Raw genomic sequence first — 21,677 nt, 5'->3', positions numbered from 1 at the left:
AGTTGTTATCCTCTGAAGACCACTGCGGACTGCTAAAGGAGCTGTAGCTTACATACACCCTCACTGACTGACTAGCTCATTTGTTCACCCAGGTACTCCTGGTGCAGATTCCATAGCCTAGGCCAGAAGGTATGCAACTATGCAAGGTTGACATTCTCTTCTGCAGATCATTTTCACTGTCAAGGCTGGAGGCAGTCAGAGACAGACACAAGTTTCCCTTTGTTCTTGTAGGTTCTGATTTCTTCTTATGGGTTTGAATTTTTCTATGATGTTTCCTGATGCACATCCAGCTTTTGTTACTAGACTCATGACAATGCCTACCCCAGGCTCACCACCACAACAAGACTTCTTCATGAGTTTCCATAATGTATAAGGATTAACCTCTATAATAAATGCCCTTATTTGCCTTATTTCACATTATTCACAGTAGTCTGCTTCTCCAATCAAACATTTTTATATGTGATTACAAAACACGCAAAGAAATGTTGTGGCGGTGGGAGAAATTCTGGGTTGTTGCACTTTTACAGTTGACGTGTGCACTAGAATAGGAAGGCAGCTGCTATGTTCTGGAGCTTTGTGTCCCCTCTCCCAAATCGTACATTGAAATCCTAACCTTCAAGGTGATAGTATTAGAAAATGGGGGATTTGGAAGGGGATTAGACCGTGGGGCTGGAGCCCTCATGAATGGCATTATTACCCTTAGAAGAGAGGCCGAAGAAAGACCCCTTGCAGAATTTAAAGACAAACAAATGGTGCTGTCTATGATCTGGGAAGTGTGTCTTCACCAGACAATACATCTGCTGGTGCTTTGATCTCAGACTGCAGAACAGTAGTAAATTTCTATTGCTTATAATTCATCCAATGTATGAGATTTTATTATAGAAGTCTAAAAAGACCAGGACTTCAGAGAACAAATATTAAGGCCACTAATTGGAAAGAGAATTTGGGGACTAGCTTGGTTTCTTCTTGTCTACACCCCAACACTGCTTGAAGAAGCAGAGGTGAACAGGTGTAACAAATAAAGCTGCTAGCAGTGGCTGGAGATTCAAAGGAGTGTTTCAGGAAGATTGTAGCACCTTGAAGAGACAATGTGCACTAAGAAGTGGAGGTCAAAGTGCCAACATAGACCCCAACAGGAAGCATGGTCTTCTCCAATCTGCACAGTGGTAAGAAATAAGATCCTGTAATTAATCACATCTCTACCCACAGACAAATGAACATGGATTATAAAATTAAAACTAGAACAATCAAGTCTCACTAATTATTTGAACCAAAGCAGTATCGTGGTAGAAACATCAACTTTAACTAATAGTTACCTAACACAGGACTAGTCAGGAACAATTACAAAGTATTTTAAAAATTTTAAGAAAATGTTTTTAGAGATATTGGGCAGATTTTACTTCCCAAAAAGAAAAGTGTTATAAAATGGAAACAAACATGTTGAAACTGTAAACATTAATGGCAACAAGTTAAGAATGAGAGCAACATACTTTAGAGGATGCAGAATGAAAAGACCTAGGCTCTCTACAAGGGAAGTTGACAGAATTATCCATGAAAAGTTCATTCAATACATCAAATGTGGGAGGATAAAGTGATATCTTAAGTATTCTGAGGAAAATTTAATTTGGAACCCGACCTTCTGTTCAGACGAGGTAGAATTTGTAGAAAAACACAAATAAAAACATTTTTGAACATTTAAGTCAGAAATATTTGCCAACTAGAGGATCTCTCTCAAAGAATTTTTTATGGGTAAATAGTTTTAAGAAAATTTTAGGCTAAATAAATAGTACTACTTACAATGGCAGTAAAACTTAAGTATATATTGAAGTAAATGTTTCCATAATTTAAAAAATATAAATAAAAAATCCCAGGAAATCTCCCAATGGGATACGGTGGGAATAGAAAATGGCAAGAAGGTGAAAATACGTTAAGGTCATTTTCTTCTTCAGAAAAAATATATAAATATTGTTTAACTCCAGAATTTACTTGAAAAAATACTTTTAAATAAAAGATGAAATGAAACAAGGAAAATTTGTTCAAGTCAACAAAAGAAAACAAATGAGAATAAATAAAATAGAAAGCGTATCTGGAAAACTTGAACTAAGATGACAGAGGAACAAGATCAGGTGAACATAGGTGATGATAATTATGAATTGTAGATAATCTCAATAGTTGACACAAGCAAGCAAACAACCTGAACAATAGACTTTACAAGGGATGATTTTTAGAGTCAAAGAATTAGGAAGTTTGAGAACATCGGAATACAAATACCGGGTTGTATGAAGAAAAATAAAACATGTATTGCAATATTGTTCTCAGATGAAATTCAAAACGAAAAACTTTCCCAAGGTGGAGAGACTACATCTGATCAAAATGGCAAAGTCTGTGATAACTGAAGGAGGGTGTTCATGAGGTCAGTAAACAAGGGTGATGCCGTGGGGAGAAACGTGAATAGACTTATGGACAGAGGTGTCGAAGATACTGTTCTTATTATGGGAGTGACTGAAAACAAGATGAACCCTGTCCTTCCTTTCTGCATAGTGAAAAACAAGCAGTTTCCAACTTACAATTCTTGGAGAGCAGCGCCTTTTGAAGCAGTGCCAGTCTCAGTTAAGGTGTACAATGGTGCAAATATACCAAAAATGTCTTTTGATGGAGGTGAGTTTGCAGGTCATCTTAGAAGGGATGATTTTGGATGAAACCGCTCAATAATGTAGGGAAAAAAAGTTGAGTATAGAAGTACGGAGTGGAATGGGGCACCAGTCCTAGAAAGGTTTGCTCTTGGATGCGGGCCATGCCAGCCTGAGAGAAATCATATTTAAGGGTGAAGATTTCCCAGAGTTATAATAAGGCCTTTCCTGTCTCTCCAAGTGACCAAGCAGCAGCCACTGAGACGGAGGTGAACAGAATGCCCTTATGGAAAGGCTGGTTGATGACCAAGTGGTGCCTCCTTGGGGAACTGTGTTGGCAATCTGCATCCTTTGGTGGCTGGCACTCTTAAAATGGCAGCAGGGGTGGGTTATTGCTCAGACAATGAGCTTCACTCTCTAAATCTGCTTTAACAAATATTCTTGGTATTTGCCAGTTTGTAGCAGTATCGTTTCTCTGTGGAGATGCAAAGGCATGTAAGTGAGAAAAACTATGCGATTCCTCTTGTAAACATCAGCCTTTGGTGAAATAAACACAGAGAGAAATCAATGCAAAAAGTTAAGGGTAATTTGTTCCTTGTGCGCATAGGAGGGGATGTGGTTAAATACATACACCCACATACACTGAAACATGTTGTTAAACATTAAAAAATAGGCTCACCACCTCCTCTGAAAGTGCAGAGATGGTTAAAAGCAAACATGGTTACATATGTGGAGGTGGAAACAGGTGTCTGAGAGATGAGAAATTTCCCCTTAGGCAGCATCGTTATGGTTTCTTGTCTAGTATAATAGTTATTAGCACAAGACCTGGATACGGACTGCAGGGTGAGAATCCTGGCTCTAACATGTATTAGATTTGGGATACTTGTCTGCAAAATTAGCATACTGATGGTATCTAATTCATAGGATGTTTGTGAGAATTAGCTCAGGCCATCTAAGGAATGTGCTTAGTCTTACATTGAGCTCAGTGAATGAACGATCACTATTATTATGATGATTAGTCTTTTTTCCCCACTATTTGCTTATTTGCCAGAAGAGGAGAGAATACACAAATATATATCCAAACTATAAAACCTTGAAAAACAGTGAAATTTTAATAGGAACTCCAATAAAACAAATAACAGGTACGTAGGAGGACTAGTAGGAAGACAGGTAGCTATAGATGACATACATATACACATATCTGTTAGGTAGAGGGACATTTGTAGTCTCATAGAAAGTTTGTCACCAGAGCACATCTATTTATAAATCCACTTCTTGTCATAGATTAAGTATATATAGATTAGTTTAATATACCCTCTTGTGTGACTGCCTAACAAACAATAATAATAGAGCTTTAAAAACAAATCCTTCTTGAGAATTTTACATGTATTCTGAAAAATTCAACCCTTAAAAAGTCTAGTTTTTTAAAAAGTGTTTTAAATATTTTGCCTAAAGGTGGACTGAATATTTGGATTCTTTTCTTACTAGATGTAAATATAATATGGTCATGTTTCTACCAGAGGTTATTTTTCTACCAGGCATTAGCATATTTACTTATTTTCTGGGATGACAAATACCAGGTATTTTTCCTTTCTCTCTGTCTCTGTCTGTCTCTTGCCTCATTACTCTTGCTCTCTGTTTACCCTTCCTCTCTGTTTATATATACAGAAATGTCTTAAAGATTATTGCATGTTTTTTCAACTAGAGGAAGGGATAAGTATCTTAAGACACTTAAAAATGTAAACTACAGATAAAGTATTTTGACATCAACAGCAGAGCCCACTTTCTTTATTTTTTAAATTTTATTTCAAGTATAACAAGTATAGAGAAAAGAGAAAAATCCTAAACAAACAGCTCAATGGATCACCACAAACAACCTATTTATAGCCAAGACCGGATCATTAAGTAGAATATTTGAGCATTAGGAAGTCTCTGTGTCTCCTCCCCATCAGTAACATTTCACTCCTCTAAAATAAAATGACCATTAATTCTTTTTTTCATTTATTTATTTATTTTTTTGGAGACGGAGTCTTGCTCTGTCGCCCAGGCTGGAGTGCAGTGGCCGGATCTCAGTTCACTGCAAGCTCCGCCTCCCAGGTTTAGGCCATTCTCCTGCCTCAGCCTCCCAAGTAGCTGGGACTACAGGTGCCCGCCACCTCGCCCAGCTAGTTTTCTGTATTTTTTAGTAGAGACAGGGTTTCACCGTGTTAGCCAGGATGGTCTTGATCTCCTGACCTCGTGATCCACCTGTCTCGGCCTCCCAAAGTGCTGGGATTACAGGCTTGAGCCACTGCGCCCGACCAATATCCATTAATTCTTGAAAGAGAGTTTTACCTGTTCGTGAGTTGATATAAACTGAATCATAAAATTGAACTTATTTTGTTATTGGCAACTTTTATAAAATATTTTGAGATTATTTAATTTGTTTTATGTAGCAATCATTTGTTCTTGCAAATACCCATTAGTAAGCATTCCATTGCATTGTTGATTAATATTTGGATGGTTTCTCACATTTGACTATTAAGAATAATTCAGCTATGAACATTTTTGTACCTACATCTTGGTGCACACATGCATACATATCTTTTTGTTGAAAGTATACCTAGGAGTGGAATTGCTAGGCCACACCATATGTTTATGTTGAACTTGAACTTTATGATTGACTGACACACTCACAAATGTGCACAGACAGGAGAAGTGTAGAAGTTCCTTGTTCCAAAGCTTACCTTGCTCTAGGCATGGTGAATAACCTTTGCCTTTAATCATTCTGGAGCATGGGTAATCATAATCCTGTAGAATGCATTGATCAACTTTGTACTTAATAACTATAGGGCATTTAGGTAATAATCTTTGGTGCACTGTCTGATTACATGTCTTGCCTTTATTTCTATTGGGTTATCTGTCTTTTGTTTATTCTCTGGCAGTATTTGATTATTCTGGATATGAGTTCTTTTTCAGTTATGTGTGTTGCAAATTTATTCTCCTGCTTTGTTGCTTACCTTTCAATCTGTTAAGGGTATTTTGGATGCAGGGGGTTCTTATTTTACATATTTAAATTTATCAGTATTTTTATTTGTCATGTTAGTGTTCTTTGTTTCTTAAGAAATCATTCTCAGAAGTCCTAGCTAGAGCATCCAAATTGGAAAAGAAGATGTCAAATTGTCCTTGTTTCAGATGATATAACCTTATATTTTGAAGAACCTAAATACTCTACCAAAAAACTACTAGAATTGATAAACAAATTCAGCAATGTTACAGGATACAGAGTCAGCATATGAAATTGGTAACGTTTCTATATGCCAACAGTAAAAAGTCTAAAAAACAAATCAAGAAAGTCATCCCATTTAAAGTAGCTATAAATAAAATAAGAACTTAGGAATTAACTGAAGAAATAAAAGATCTCTACAATGAAAACTGTAAAACATTGATGAAGAAATAAAGAGGACATGCAAAAATGAACAGACATTTCATGCCCATGAATTGAAAGAATCAATATTGTTAAAATGTTCATACTACCCAAAGCAATCTACAGATTCAATGCAATCCCAATCAAAATACAAATGATATTCTTCACAGAAATAGAAAAAAACTCCTAAAATGTATGTTGAAGTGCAAAAGACCCAGAGTAGTCAAAGCTATCCTGAGCAAAAAGAACACAACTGGAGGAATCACATTACGTGACTTCATATTATACTACAGAGCTATAGTAACCAAAACAGCATGGAGCTGACATTAAAACAGACACAAAGACCAATGGAACATAGTAGAGAACCCAGAAACAAATCCACACCCCTACAGTGAACTCACATTCAACAAAGGTGTCAAGAACATACATTGTGGAAAGAACAGTCTCTTCAAAAATGGTGCTGGGAAAACTGAATATCCATATGCAGAAGAATGAAACTAGATCCCTATCTCTTACCATATACAAAACTCAAATCAAAATGGATATAAACTTAAATCTACTACCTCAAACTATGAAATTACTACAAGTAAATATTGGGGAAACTCCCCAGGAAGTTGGACTGGGCAATGACTTCTTGATTAATACTTTGCAAACACAGGCAACCAAAGCAAAATGGACAAATGGGATTGAATCAAGTTAAAAAGCTTCTGTATAGCAAAGAAAACAATCAACTACGTTCCCAGAATGAGAGAAGATATTTTCAAACCATCCATCTGAAAGGGATTAATAATCATAATATATAAGAAGCTCAAACAACTCAATAGAAACAAATGAAATAATCTGATTTAAAAATGGGCAAAAGATCTGAATAGATATTTATCAAAAGAAGACATATGAATGGCAAATATGTATATGAAAGGTGCTCAATGTCATTGATCATCAGGGAAATGCAAATCAAAACTACAATCAGATATCATCTTACTCCAGTTAAAATGGCTTTTATCCAAAAGACAGGCAATAACAAATGCTGATAAGAATGTGGAGAAAACAGAACCCTTACACACTGTTGGTAGCAAAGTAAATTATTAACAACCACTGTGGAGAACAGGTTGGAGGGTCCTCAAAAAGCTGAAATTAGTACTAACATATGATCCAGCAATCCCTCTCCTAGATATATACCCAAAAGAAAGGAAATCAGTATATCAAAGAGGGATCTTCACTCTTATGTTTGTTGCAGCACTATTCACAATAGCCACAGTTCAGAAACAACTTAAGTGTCCATTAGCAGATGAATTGGATACAAAAATGTATAACACATACACAACAGGTACTAATGAACCATAAAAATAATAAGATCTTGTCATTTGTGACAAAATGGATGAAACTAGAGGTCATTGCGTTAAGTGAAATAAGCCAGGCACAGAAAGAAAAACTTTGCATGTTCTCACTTATTTGTGGGAGCTAAAAATTAAAATAATTGAACTCATGGAGATAGAGAGGAGAAGTATGGCTTCCAGAGCTGAGAAGAGTAGTTGGGGGTAGTGAGTGAGGGAAGTGATTCTGAGTACTTTTTTTTTTTTATGGGTACAAAAATAGTTAGATAGAATGAATAAGATCTAGTATTTTATATCACAACATGGTGACTATAGTCAACAGTAATTTATTGTACATTTAAAAATAACTATAATAGTATAATTGAACTGTTCTTAACATAAAGTAATGATACATATTTGAGGTGATGGATATCCTATTTATCCTGTGGTTGTTTCAAAATATCTCATGTAGTCCATAGATACATAATCCTACTATAATCAAATTTTTGCATCTTCACAAAAATTAAAATAAATCATTCTTTTTGTCAAGAACTCAAGTCCTACTCAAGCTCAACTTAATCTCCTATGTTATTTAAAAGCTTGTGTGTGTGTGTGTGTGTGTGTACAAAGATTCTTTTCATTATAATGCCTTTGTCAGGGTTTTGTATCAAGTGCATGTTGAGAATAAACAATATTTGCAGAGTGTCTACATTTTTTCTTATTTCTTGAAGAGATGTCTAAAGTTCAAATGATTCATTTCTTAAATGTTTGGTCAGATCACTTACAAAGCCATGCGGACCTTGAATTTCTTTGTGAGAAGATATTTAATAATATATTTTCTCTATTATACAATATTGGAATTTTATTTTATTTTTCTGTAAAGTTTTGTTAGTTTTCTTTAAAGTCAATTTTACTTCAATTTTCAAATATATTAGTATATATTTGTTAATAAAATATTGCTGTCTTAATTTAATGTCCATAGGATTTGTAGTAAAGTCACTTATTCATTCCTGATATTGATTCTCTATACTCCACTTTTCTCTCAATTGGTCTTGGCCCATTTATGCCTGAGGTTTCAATTTTTTGAATTTTTGCAATCAGACCTTGATGATGACCTTGAGCAGTGAGATATAAATAACTCCTACATGCTTAGCGTTCCAGTAATGGAACACTAGGCATAAATGAACAAGTATTTATCTAGTTTATTACTCTTTCAAAGAACCAATATTTGTTTTTATTGATGTCTTTTATCTATTTATTTCTTCTGCTATTCTTTTCTTCTTTTTATATTATGTATATGTCATTTGTTTCATTTTCTTTTATAGAAGTATATTTAGCTCACTTCTCAGCCTTTTTGCTTCTTCAGTGTTTACACGACAATATTATGACTACAATTTTTTCAAGTATAGCTTTGCTGCCTTCTACAAATTTCTATAGCTTTATCTCAATTATAATTTAGTTCAAAGCATATTTCCAGTCCTCCTTGTTATTCATCCTTGGAACAATAGATTATTTTGAACTGTCTTTCTTAACTTTTAAATTTAAACTTTTTAATTTATTTTAAATTTATGAATTTTTTCTAGTCACTTATGCTCAGCTGTATTGTGTGGCAATTAGATGCCTTGTTTAATATTAATTTAATATTTTTAATTAGGTGATATTTAGTTGAGCGTATTATTCTATTTAACTTTTTTTATTGCTCCAACTAGAAATTTGAACACAAGTTGAATTGCGTGTATTCCTTTGTCAAAGATTAGCTATCAATGTTTGTGTAGGTCTCCCTCTGGGCATTATATTCTGTTCCATCAAACTATTTTTTTTATTCTTTTTTTAATACAGTGCTGTCTTGACTACCAAAGCTTTATAGGAAGACTGGAATTTGAATAGCGTGAATCATCTAGCCTTGTTTGCTTTTTAGTATTGTGTCAGTTATTCTGGGCCTTTTGCCTTTTCATATAACATGAGAATCAATGTATTAATAGCCACAACATTACATGCATAGGTTTTGATTAGAATACATTGAATGTATACATTAAGTTGGATAGATTAGAATCTTAACAATATTGAGCCTTCCTATCCATGAACATGAAATATCTTTCCCTTTATTTGATCTCTGATTTCTTTCATCAGGGTTTTGTCATTTCTGTCATATAGATCTGGTATCTATATTGTCATACATACAATTAAATTTATATGTCTTAAATGTATGAATATATATACTTAAATGTCAGACATATATATAAACTTAACTATTTCATTTTTGGGTGCTAATGGAAATGATATTTTGCTTTATTTTAATAATTCCAATCGTTCATTGCTTTTTCATGTGAAAAAGCAATTAACTTTTGTATATTAATCTTGTGTGCTATGACTTCATGATAATTGCTTATAAATTTTGGTAGTTTTGTCAATGCTTTGGAATATTCTACATAGATAAACACCTTATAGTTTAAATAAGACAGTTTAATTTCTTTTTTCTCATTCTGTGTACCTTTCATTTGTTTTCTATCTTGTTGCATCAGCTAGGACTTGCAGGAAGAGGTTGAGTAAGAGTAGTAAGAGGGACATTCTAGTCTTGTACTCAGGGGCGTGGGGTAAGCATCCTGTTCTGCACAATTAATTATGTTAACTTGAAGTTTTTTGCAGAAGTTATTTGTGAGTTGGAAAAGTTACTCTCTATTCCTAGTTTGCAGAAAGTTTATTTTTTCATTATTAATGGATTCGACACTTTGTCAAATTCTTTTCTGCATGCTCATATAAATTTATCTTTTAGCCTGGTGATGAGATGGATTGCATTTAGTGATTTTTAAATGTTGAACTAGACTTGAATACCAGGAACAACTCCTACTGGGTGGTGGGTATAATTATTTTTGCAAACTCTTAGATTTAAATTGCTAATATTTTGTTGAGAAATTTGTCATCTATGTTCATGAGAGATGTGGGGCTGTAGTTTTTCTAGATTTTAATGTATTTATCTGGTATTACAGTAATGCAAGTTTCATAAATAAGTTTTCTACTTCTATTTTCTTGAATAAATTGTAAAAGATGGGCATTTATTTTTTAAATGTTTAGTAGAATTATCTAATAAAACCATCTGAGCCTTGTGCTTTTTCTTTTGGAAGGTTAATCATTGATTTTCTAAGTATATACATGTTTATTCATATCATATATTTTCTCCTATGTGAGATTAGGCACTTTGTGTCTTTCAAGGAATTGGTCCTGTTAACAAAAGTTACCAAATTTATGAGCCTAGAGTTAGTTGTTTGCAATATTCCTTTATTATCTTTTTAATGTGCCTGTGATCAGAAATGATGACCTCTCTTTCACTTCTGATAAGTATATTTTGTATCTTCTTTTTTTTTTTTCTTGACTGGATTGGCTACTGGCTTATCAATTTTATTGATATTTTCCAGGAACCAGCTTTTGGTTTTATTAATTTTCTTTTTGGATTTCTCACTTTAAATCTGATTGCTTTTTTTTTCTAATTTTAATTATTCTCTCTTTTCTGCATGGTTTGGTCTTATACTGCTCTCTTCTTTCTGTAATTTCCAGGCAAGAACCTTGATCATTGATTTTTTTTTTTTTTTTTGGTCTTCTAAGATATGCATTCATATGCATCTTCTAAGATATAAAATATTTTGTTTAAGCACTGCATTTGCTGTATCACATACATACTGAAAAGTTGTAATTTCATTTGGAGTTTGTTCAAAATGTATTGGTTTATCTAAAACTTCTTTCATGATCTGCAGTTATTTAGACATTTTGTGTCTTATTTCCAAATATTTTGGGATTTTTTGGGCTATCTTTCTTTTGTTGATTTTTAGTCTAATTTCATTATAGAGAACATACTTTATATGATTTCTATTTTTAAAATGTGTTCAATGTCTCAAAATATTGTCTATCTTGGTGAATGTTCCATGTGAGCTTGGGAATAATAATTAACCTCTGTTGTTGGTTGAATTATTCTATAAATGCAAATTAGAATCAACTGATTAACGGTGCTATTCAGTTCAATGATATCCTTACTGGTTTTCTATCTGCTGGATCTTTCAATCACTGTTGGAGGGATGTTTAAGTTTCCAAGTGTAATAATGCATTTGTCTATTTATCTTTGAAGTTCTATTTTGTCTCACTTATTTTGGCATTCTGTTATCAACTGCATATACATTAAAAATAGTTATGTCTTCCTAAAGAACTGATCTGTTTACATTTTGTAATTTCCCTCTTTATCTCTGCTAATTCTTCTTGTTTTAAAATCCACTTTGCATAAAATTAATATAGCTACCACAGCTTGCTTTTGATTAGTGTTAGCATGGTAGATCTTTATCAATTTACTTTTAATCTGTTTGCTTCTTTACATTTAAAAAAAGTAGACAAGATAAGGTTGAGTCTTGTTTTTTATACACTCTGTTAATCTCCACCTTTTAACTGGTATACTTAGACCATTAATTTAACATTATTGTTAATATTTTTGAATTAATATCTCTATAACTGTTTTGTATTTATCAAGCTTATTATTTTTCTTTTTATGTCTTTGCCTTTTAAAAAATACTTTTTCTAGTTTTAATTGGTCAGTTGATGATTTTATTTTCTCTCCCCTCTTAGCAATATTATTTATAATTCCTGTAAGAAGTTTTTATAGTGTTATTCTCGTGTTTGTAATATACATTTACAACTAATTTAAGTCCACTTTAAATAACACATACCACTTCATGGGGAGCGCAGATAACTTTTAACAAAACATTCCCATTTCCTCCACTGGGTCTCTTATAACATTCACTTATTTATCTCTAGGTCAGGTAAGAATAAGAAAAAAATAAAGTATTTTTTTAACATAACTCATTTCTCCTTTGATATTCTCCCTTTAGTTTTTAAAGCTTTATTCAAGTATAACTGATATACAAAAACTTCACATATTTAATGCCTACATGTGATGAGTGTGACTTTAGGTATACACCTAATCCACCATCACTACAATCAAGGTACTAAACATATCCTTCACCTTTAAAACATTTTCTTGTGTTCTTTTGTGTGTGTGTTGTTGTTGTTGATGATGTTGATGGTGGGAACACTTAACATAAGATCTATGCTTTTAATATCTTCTAAAATGCACAACACCATGTTGCTAACTATAGGTACTATGGTGTAAAGCAGATCTATAAAACTAATTTACCTTGCATAAACTGAAACTTTGTAACCACTGCACAAAAATTCCCCTTCCTCCCTCCTCTCTGCTCCTGGCAACTACAGTTCAATTCTCTGCTTCTATGAATTTGACAGCTTGAAATATCTCATATAAGTAGATTCATGCAGTAGTTGTCCTTCTGGAACTGCTTATTTGACTTAGCATAATTACCTCTAGTGTCATCCATGTTAATGCTAATGTCAGGATCTCCTCTTTTTTAAAGACTGAATAATATTCCATTGTATGTAAATACCTTACTTTCTTTATCCAGTTATCTATTGATAGACATTTATCCAGAGAAGACATAAATGGTCACCAGGTGTATGAAAAGATGCTCCATATCACTAGTGATTACAGAAATGCAGATCAAAACCACAGTAAGATATCACCTCACATCTGTTAAGATGGGTATTATTTAAAAAAAACAAAAAAACAAAAAAAAACAACAACCCACAAACACAGCAAGTACTGGTGAGGATGTGGAGAAACTGGAACGCTCATACAGTGTTGAAGGAAGTGTGAACTGGTGCAGCCACTATGAAAAACAAGATGGAGATTCCTCAAAATATTAAAATTAGAACTTCCAGGTGATCCATCCGTCTTATTTCTGAGTATTTATCCCACATAACTGAAATCAGGATTTTAAAGAGACGTCTGCTCCCCCATATTCATTATAGTACCTTTTACAATAGCCAAGGTAGGTTCTTTGCTTTATGTAGATTTCAGTTTCCGACACGTACCATTTTACTCTTCTCTGAAGAACTTCCTTTAACATTTCTTGCTGGGCAGGGATACTGGTGACAAATTTCCACAATTTTCATTAGGTTGATAACGGACCAGGCAGAATATAATCAGAAAAATAGCAACCACTTTATTTATTTGAAACAAGATCATTTAAAGCAATAATTTGTAAAATATGTGATGGAAAATTGAGAGCCAGATGAGGGCAAGTGTTGCCACCAGAGAGAGAGCAGTGAGCCTCTGGGACCACTGGACTGGAGGGGCAAAAGCTGAGGCTGCTCTTTGGAACTCAACAGACTGTTAAATAGGGGGCGAATCCAGGGAGCAGATGCTACTCCCGACAGAGACAAAGTTTGGGTAAAGAGGGAGGGGAAGAGACACGCTAGTTTCAGCCTCCTCCTATCCAGTTTTGCTATCAGACAACTACAAAAGTCCCTGGCAAAAGAACAGAGAAACATGCCCTTTCAGCAGCCAGGCATCTGTTTTACAGAGCAGTGTGGGCAAAGACTGAGGAATCAATCTAAGGGCAAATGGCCTAGAGGCACTTAAATGTTATATTTGTTTATATTTCAGATACATTTACTCCTTCAGAAAATAATATTTGAGCACAGTACTATGCCAGATGTAATTAAGGTAGGTGCTGGGGAATAAAAGGACTAGGGAAATTAAACAAATGCTTGTAAGAGTGTTGGATTGTTACAAAAATGGAGAGCCTGTATTGTGTGACTCTATATCAGGGGAATTAATTCTAGAATCAGGTCAGGGAGTTAATGTATTTTGCTCCTTCCCACCGTGCCAAGGAAGTAAACTTTATACTTCCATGTGTAGGTTAGCTAGGAGAAAATGAGGAAAATTGAGTGAGGAAGAAAGTCCTAAGCAGAGAGAAAGTCATATGTGAATGCAAGAAGGTAAGAGAGTATAATCCATTAGGAGATAAGTAATAAAACTATGGCAAAAGTCTCTTGAGAGGATGGGAGAGAATTTCCTAGAATATCAGTGGTATGCAGAGGCCAGGTTGTGCAACTCTTTGAAAGCTTTGTCAAAGTTTCCAATATTCTCAGATGAGTAAAGCAAAGAAAAAAATAAAGTTATGACTGGATATAGATTTGTAAGGGATTTCTCTTACTGCAGGTAGTAAACTGACCCACAAGGCTTCTGAAAGCAATAGAGAAAACATGCAGTGGTTTGTGAAAGAGGGAGTGGTTCGTGAAAGAGGCAGTGGCTCCGAAGAGATGGTTGGAGCTGGACTTGGGAGACTGAAGTAAGAAAGACAGTCTGAATGGGCCAGGTGTGGTGGCTCACGCCTGTAATCCCAGCACTTTGGGAGGTCGAGGTGGGCAGATCACCGGAGGTCGGGAGCTCAACACTAGCCTGACCAACATGGGGAAACCCTGTCTGTATTAAAAATACAAAATTAACTGGGCGTGGTAGCGCATGCTTGTAATCCCAGCTATTCAGGAGGCTGAGGCAGGAGAATCACTTGAACCCAGGAGGCAGAGGTTGCAATGAGCAGAGATGGAGTCATTGCATTCCATTCCAACCTGGGTAACAAGAGTGAAACTCTGTTTCAAAAAAAAAAAAAAAAGACAGTCTGGATGAATTCTAGAAATATTTATTCAGAAAAATAAATAATAAACAAGAGTTAGTGATGTCTGCTTATTCAATTATTTAGCTATTCAGCAATATTTGTTGAACAATGACTAAGTGAAATGAACAAGATAAGGTGAAGTGAACGAGATAAGCAGGAATTTATGGAGTAGTTTAGATGCGTTAAAATGTTACTGTTATATATCATTGTAAATACATATAATTATTTTTGTCTTGCTATAAAGGCCAAATATATATTTTTTGGAAAGTGTTTTAATAGAGAACAGTAAAAGAGAGAAGATTAAGATTGTCATGTAGCATTAATTCGAATTCAAATAGATGCACAGATTTCTAGAAGAATTGCATTAAATTGATCATCGAAACCATGAAGTGGATGAAATGCCTCTGGAGAGAAAGGATTCCCAAGTGAGAGAAAAGGAGGCCCGGAAAAGGTGAAAGTGCAAGAGGATAAATGGTTCCTCTCCTCCCCCAAAGTTCCCACGTCTCACCAGCAAATCAAGACAAGATTTCAGAGAAATCTTTTCATTTTCATGTCAATGAAAGAAATTTAGATTCCCATTTGTGATAATAATGTCTTCAATAACAAAAGAATGCTAGGATGATGGTCCAAAGGGTGGAGAGAACCAATACAGATGATCAAGTGTGCAGCTGAAAGTAGACCTAGTTCAGAGTGCAGATGCGTTATTAGGGGTTTCAGCCAGGTGTCTCTTGCTCTGATGACTTCTACACTACCTTTTCACTCCCCTAATCTTCCTGAATTGGCCCAAATTTGCTTTTTATGGTTCTGTGTTCACTCATGGAAATCTTACAATATATGTATCCTAAAAACTGTGTTAAAATGCTCTAATGTAACAAATATGATTTTACTCCTGGACCAGGAATCATAAGTTATTTTCCTTTACTTTGATGGTGCTGAAAATGTTGCATTAGCATTACTATAGTAAAAAAAAAACCACACACACACAAAAGTTACTCAAAACATCAATATTGCTATGGAGCCTGGAGAAACACTGTTTGCCATATATTAAATATCATCATGCATAAAATGCTGTGAAGGTAGAAAATATTTATTTAAAGGAAAATGTTTTAGATCTTATATAAGAGAAATACAAAATATTGCAGAAAATTCAATATTTCTTTCTTTCTCAGCTGAAGCCATTGGGAGACTGTGGAAAGAAGACGGGTTCAACTCCCTGCCTGGCAGCCCCCACTGGTTGTGTGAACTATTGCAAGCTGCCGAACTTCTTTAACCTAATGTAGTGTCGATAAGAATCCACTTTCCTCATTTAATGCAGATGAAAATCAGCTTTTTCACCTATGTAACCCATAGTAGTGCTATGAGGATGAGGAATATGAGACATAACATACTTAAATAATGATGGTGATTATTATTGTATGAATAGGAACTGTTATTTCAGGCATGGTTATTTTTAATATGAAATGATATTATAACTATAAAACCCAGCAGGCCAATGTTTTATGAAATTTTCTACGCCATTAATAGTATCTTGTCATATCAAGATTCATTCATTTAAAAAGTCACATATTTGTGAGAGTATTAATTAAGGATATTGATTCAGCATAAGGTTGTGGAAAGAAAGCAAAATATGGCTGATTTATAAAAAGATACACTTGAACATTCTGCCATTGCCTTTATCTAGTGAGCTTATCTCATTTAGACGATATAAGAATATGATCCAACTTTAAGCAATTAATATCAATGACTATCTTATACATTAAATATACAACTAGTAAAGAAATTTTACAATCAGAAACAACGGTATTTCTTTAATACCTAAAATAGACCTTATGAAGACTTTCTAGTTTCAAATGGCATAAATAAGAGCTATTTAAGGTTGGACTTTTACATGTAATAGGAAAGATGATGCTAGCTAACTATAGACTTATTTTCTGTTAAAACATGATCACAGTAACAATGCCCCTAGACTTCCAAAATATGCTTAGTGATATATCTAAAGGCTGCAATAAAAAATAAAATTTATAGTTTTGAAAACATAAAATCAGACTGTTCATCTATAAATATTAAGCAAAAAAGTGATGAGTTACACAATTACAAACATCGCCTTCAATATTATAAAAAGTAAAACATGAATGAATAATCTAGGATTCCTTATTCCAAGTTCTATTGATTAAAATGTAATTCCATATCCAGTAGTAAATCCACTGTAGAAATAAATGCTTCTTCAATAAATTCCTGCTGGACAATTCCAAATCTGATTGCTAAATTACTATCGGGAGAAATGACACATTTACAATGTGATTGCCACATATTATGGCAGATGAGTGAAAAAATTCTCATAAATATGAAATACTTAGAGCTCCAAATATATTTTTATGTCTTAGAAATAAGGTAATAATAATTATATTCATGCAAATGATGTTTTCTTTCTTTTTCTCTACTATGGTTAGTAAATTCCTCTAATAATTCTGAATTTGCTCAATGTCTTGTTAGCTGCGAGTGTCCCTTTGTATTCTGGATGGATTTGAATGGTGCATTCTGGTAGGTCTTCTAGGTATTCCCAATAGGCTCAGATCAATCTGTTTCTGCACAAGAAATGCTTTCCTAACTTTCATGTTATAGGTGTTTATGGACTTCAGAATAAAAACAACAATTTTTAAAACTTAGCTGTGTTACTTACTAGCTTTTCCAAGTTCATACAGTATGTCATTTATAAGCCACCATTTTTAAATGTAAAATGGTTGATAGTAATTATATTTCTGAAAATTAACTAAGATAGTATATGTGAACAGTTTTACAAAATATAAACCGTATTTTCTTCTTTCTTCTTTGTTAAAAATTTGCATCAGACATTGTGTGAAGCTCTGAGAATTCCAAAGCACAACTCTAATTCTCATGAAGTTCCCATCCTATGTACATAAAGAACAGGTACATATACCTGGTATGTCATATGGATACCACATTTTTAATCCGTTCATCTGTTGATGGACAGATTGTCTTCATATCTTGGTTACTGTGAGTAACACTCAGTGGATTATTCAACCTTAAAAAAGAAGGAGAATCCAAGTCCCTGCTAGTTCATCCTCCTTGCCCCTCTCTCCTGTGAGTTTTGTGTTCCTCTGAGCTCACCTTAGTCTGTGGCTCAACCCTCTCTGCACTTTCACAGGACTTTGCATTCCCAAGGCTTTAATTATCCAGAAAATATTCAATAGATCTTAATTTCTATTTATACTGCAGATTTTCATTCCAAAATCTGGAGTTATATAGCTAATGCCCTATTTGACATTTGAATTTAAGGAGATCACAGGTATTACAGATTAACATTTCTGATAACAGCCTTGATATTTTCTCCCAAATCAGGGTTTCCCTCATTTGTCACCATTTCAGTAAACGGCACCACCATCTACCATGTGGCTTGATCTAGAAACTTCACCCTTCCTCATTTCTTCTCTTTCTATTAGCATCCACATTACAGCCACCAAGCAGATCAAATAACTTTTCTCGAAATTATACCTAGAATATTTTCATTTATTACCTTCTCTGCTGCTACAACTTAATCTAAACCAGTGTCATATCTTGCCTTCAGTATTTATGCAACTTTCTGTGTTTATTCCTTTATTGTTCCTCACACCTCCCAAATCCTCAAAATAACAAGAGTCATCTCTTGAAAATGTAAGCTATTCAAATGGCTTTCCACTGAATTTAGAATAAAATGCAAAATATATCACTTGGCATGCACAAATGTATATACTCCATTCCTATTTTCTTCTGCAACTTTATTTTTCACCACCTATTCATGTAACGAGTATTCTTTAATTACCTAGGTCTTAACACAGGAAGCTTGTTCTAACTTTAGGACATTGGCCCTCTGGCCTCTACCTTTTCGAGTGTATGGCTCTTTCTCATTCATTTGGTTTTATCACAAACACTTCCTTAGGGAGACCTTCTAGAAATATCTGAGGTATATCTCAGTGCATGATTGGTAGATGAGGGTTCAGCATTCCTTTCAACTTTCTTCTAATGTCCATTTAAATAAGGCAGAGGGTCGGGTGTGGTGACTCATGCCTGTAATCCCAGCACTCTGGGAGGCCGAGGCAGGGGGATCACCTGAGGTCACAAGTTCGAGATCAGCCTGGCCAACATGGTGAAACCCCATCTCTACTAACAATACAACATTAACCAGGTGTGGTGGCATATGCCTGTAGTCCCAGCCACTTGGGAGGCTGAGACAGGTGAATTGCTTGAACCTGGGAGGCGGAGGTTGCAGTGAGCAAAGATAGCAACATTGCACTCCAGCCTGGGCAAGACAGAGTGAGACTTCATCTAAAATAATAATAATAATAAGTCAGAGAAAAGAAAGTCAAAAATAGCATTTTAGAAACTCTCTGTATCTAGGTGTGGCCATGAGATAAATCTTAGCTAATGGGATCAAAGTGGGAGGAGTGTTTGCAGCTTTTGGGTGGTATATATAAAAGATAAAAGGTACAGGCTAGTATTAGGAGGTTCTGACATATGTTTCAGAAAATGTGGATGAGTAAATGCCTTAGGGATGATGGAGCTGTTTGCTGCTATTTTGTGAAACACACACACATTCTTAATATATATACACATATATTCACACATACAGACATTCTTAATAAAATAGTGTTATCTAGGGATCTCTAGAGTAGCATTTGATCCTACACCTTACCAATATAGCCCTGCCATTCTTTTCTGTCTCTGAGCTCTGTTTACTTCCCTCCCATTTTACAATTATTAGCTTGTTTGCTTGTCAAATATATATTATCACTGCTAGACAAGATAAAGACAGGAACTTCTGTTGCTACGCTGATTACTGGATATCCAATGTCTATTTCAATAATTAGTTAACAATAGACCTACAATACATACTTGTGAATGTATGGATGAATGGGAATGGAAGAATAATTTAATTGGGTAAATACTTTGAAGCTATTGTTTATACAATTCCTTCAGGTTAAAACTCCAGAAATCACCAAAGGAGATTTAATTCTGATGAAATTGACTGGACTAGGGTGTCTGCAGCTGAACATCAGGAGGTCCCCAAATGATTCCAAAGTGCAGCCAAAGTAGAAAATGTCTATCATGAAAGATTCCCAGAAAAAACACAATTCTTGATCAAAACTGATAAAACATTGACTACTGAGGTATTTGGGGATTTAGCATCTATCATATTTGACAAGATCCATATTTTAATTGATCCAGTGCATGGGCAGTGGAACCATGTAGAAAGAAGTTTTGAATATCAAATAGTTATCAAAGCAATAAGAATGTTGGGCAAAATATAAAACACCAGAAGTAAAAATTTATATTTATTATATACATATTTTAGTTATATGTTAACATATACTAAGCCATTCATTCAAATACAATCATGGGATAGTTAAAATCATTCAGTAGAAATTTATAATCTTAAATTCACTGAGTTTATTCTATTTCTTTAATTTACGTAAAATAATGTGAAGTACATAGACCTTGGAATTCTAATGATAAACCAAATCCAGACATTGCTTTTGGGGATTTCAAGGATAAAGTACATAAACATAATGTATGAGAGTGCATTGTCCCTTCAACAAAATATCCTGCTATTTTTACCTAGCAAGAAAAAATTATCAATTCTCCAGTTGAATGGACAAGTGAAATCTATGTAACTCCACATATATGTAGCACAATTGTATACAATTGTATACATATAATGATTGTATTAACAAAGATACACAAAGTTATTGACCATATAATAATAATTATATATAATTACATATATATATATAATAACCATGCCTACTTAACATTTTATCCAACTATGTGAAAACATTTACTATGTTGAATTGTAGGGTGACAAGTCAAGGGTAATGGCGGATCTGTAGTATTAAGATTAAATTTAATAAATACTCTGCATGCAACCAAATACACAAATGAAAACAAGCAGATAGAAGCTGATTGTGTGCCTTGATATCACTGATCCAGGCTACAGGATATAGAGATAACATCAACTTTTGGTAAACCTTTCATTTTCAACACCTTGCAGATGAATTATCATATACATTTTGAAAGAAATCCCAATGGCACTCCTTAAAATATTTCTGGGTTTTCAAAAGTGAGGCTTTTGCAAAGATTCTCACCTCTCAATATGTCTAATTACTCTCTTTGTGCATTGAAACCTACAAGGCTCTTTCAAGATTCAAAGCTAAAGTTAGAAGTTCAGTTTCAAATGATATCAAAGCCTGTTCTGATCAGCACTTAGGTTTTTAATATATAATGAAACGCTTGAGGATCTAGGCAAATTATCATATTAAATCATAAGCACCTGTCAATGTTTCAACCTTTTAAACACATTTCATTGCAAGTTATTGAGATTACAGCAGTTAACTGTAAATTTTCAGTTTTACATTTGTATGAAAATTAGAAACAAATTAAATACTAGGGACAAAATGTGTTGGTTTGTTTTTATGAGATATAAGTATTGTTTGGTATCTTATACCCAGTAGTGTATCTGCATTTCATCACTTAAAGCATTTTTACTTTGATTCGTCTAAAACACACACACACACACACACACACACACACACACACACACACACACACAGTGAAACTATGTATGGTGATATGACTGATAAAAAAAATCTCCGATTATACCTTGGAATCAAACCTGTCATTGACTCAAAGGTATCTTGTTCTTGAACATAATTGCATTCATTTATGACTAGCAAAACACCATTAACATATTTGTACGTTCTTTTAATTTCAGAAAAAAAAATTGGATGGGACATACTTTTACTAAAATTTATTCTTTGTT

This window comes from Chlorocebus sabaeus, chromosome 4 (assembly GCF_047675955.1).
Source record: "Chlorocebus sabaeus isolate Y175 chromosome 4, mChlSab1.0.hap1, whole genome shotgun sequence".
Classification (NCBI taxonomy): domain Eukaryota; kingdom Metazoa; phylum Chordata; class Mammalia; order Primates; family Cercopithecidae; genus Chlorocebus; species Chlorocebus sabaeus.
Note: the sequence above shows the minus strand (reverse complement) of the source record.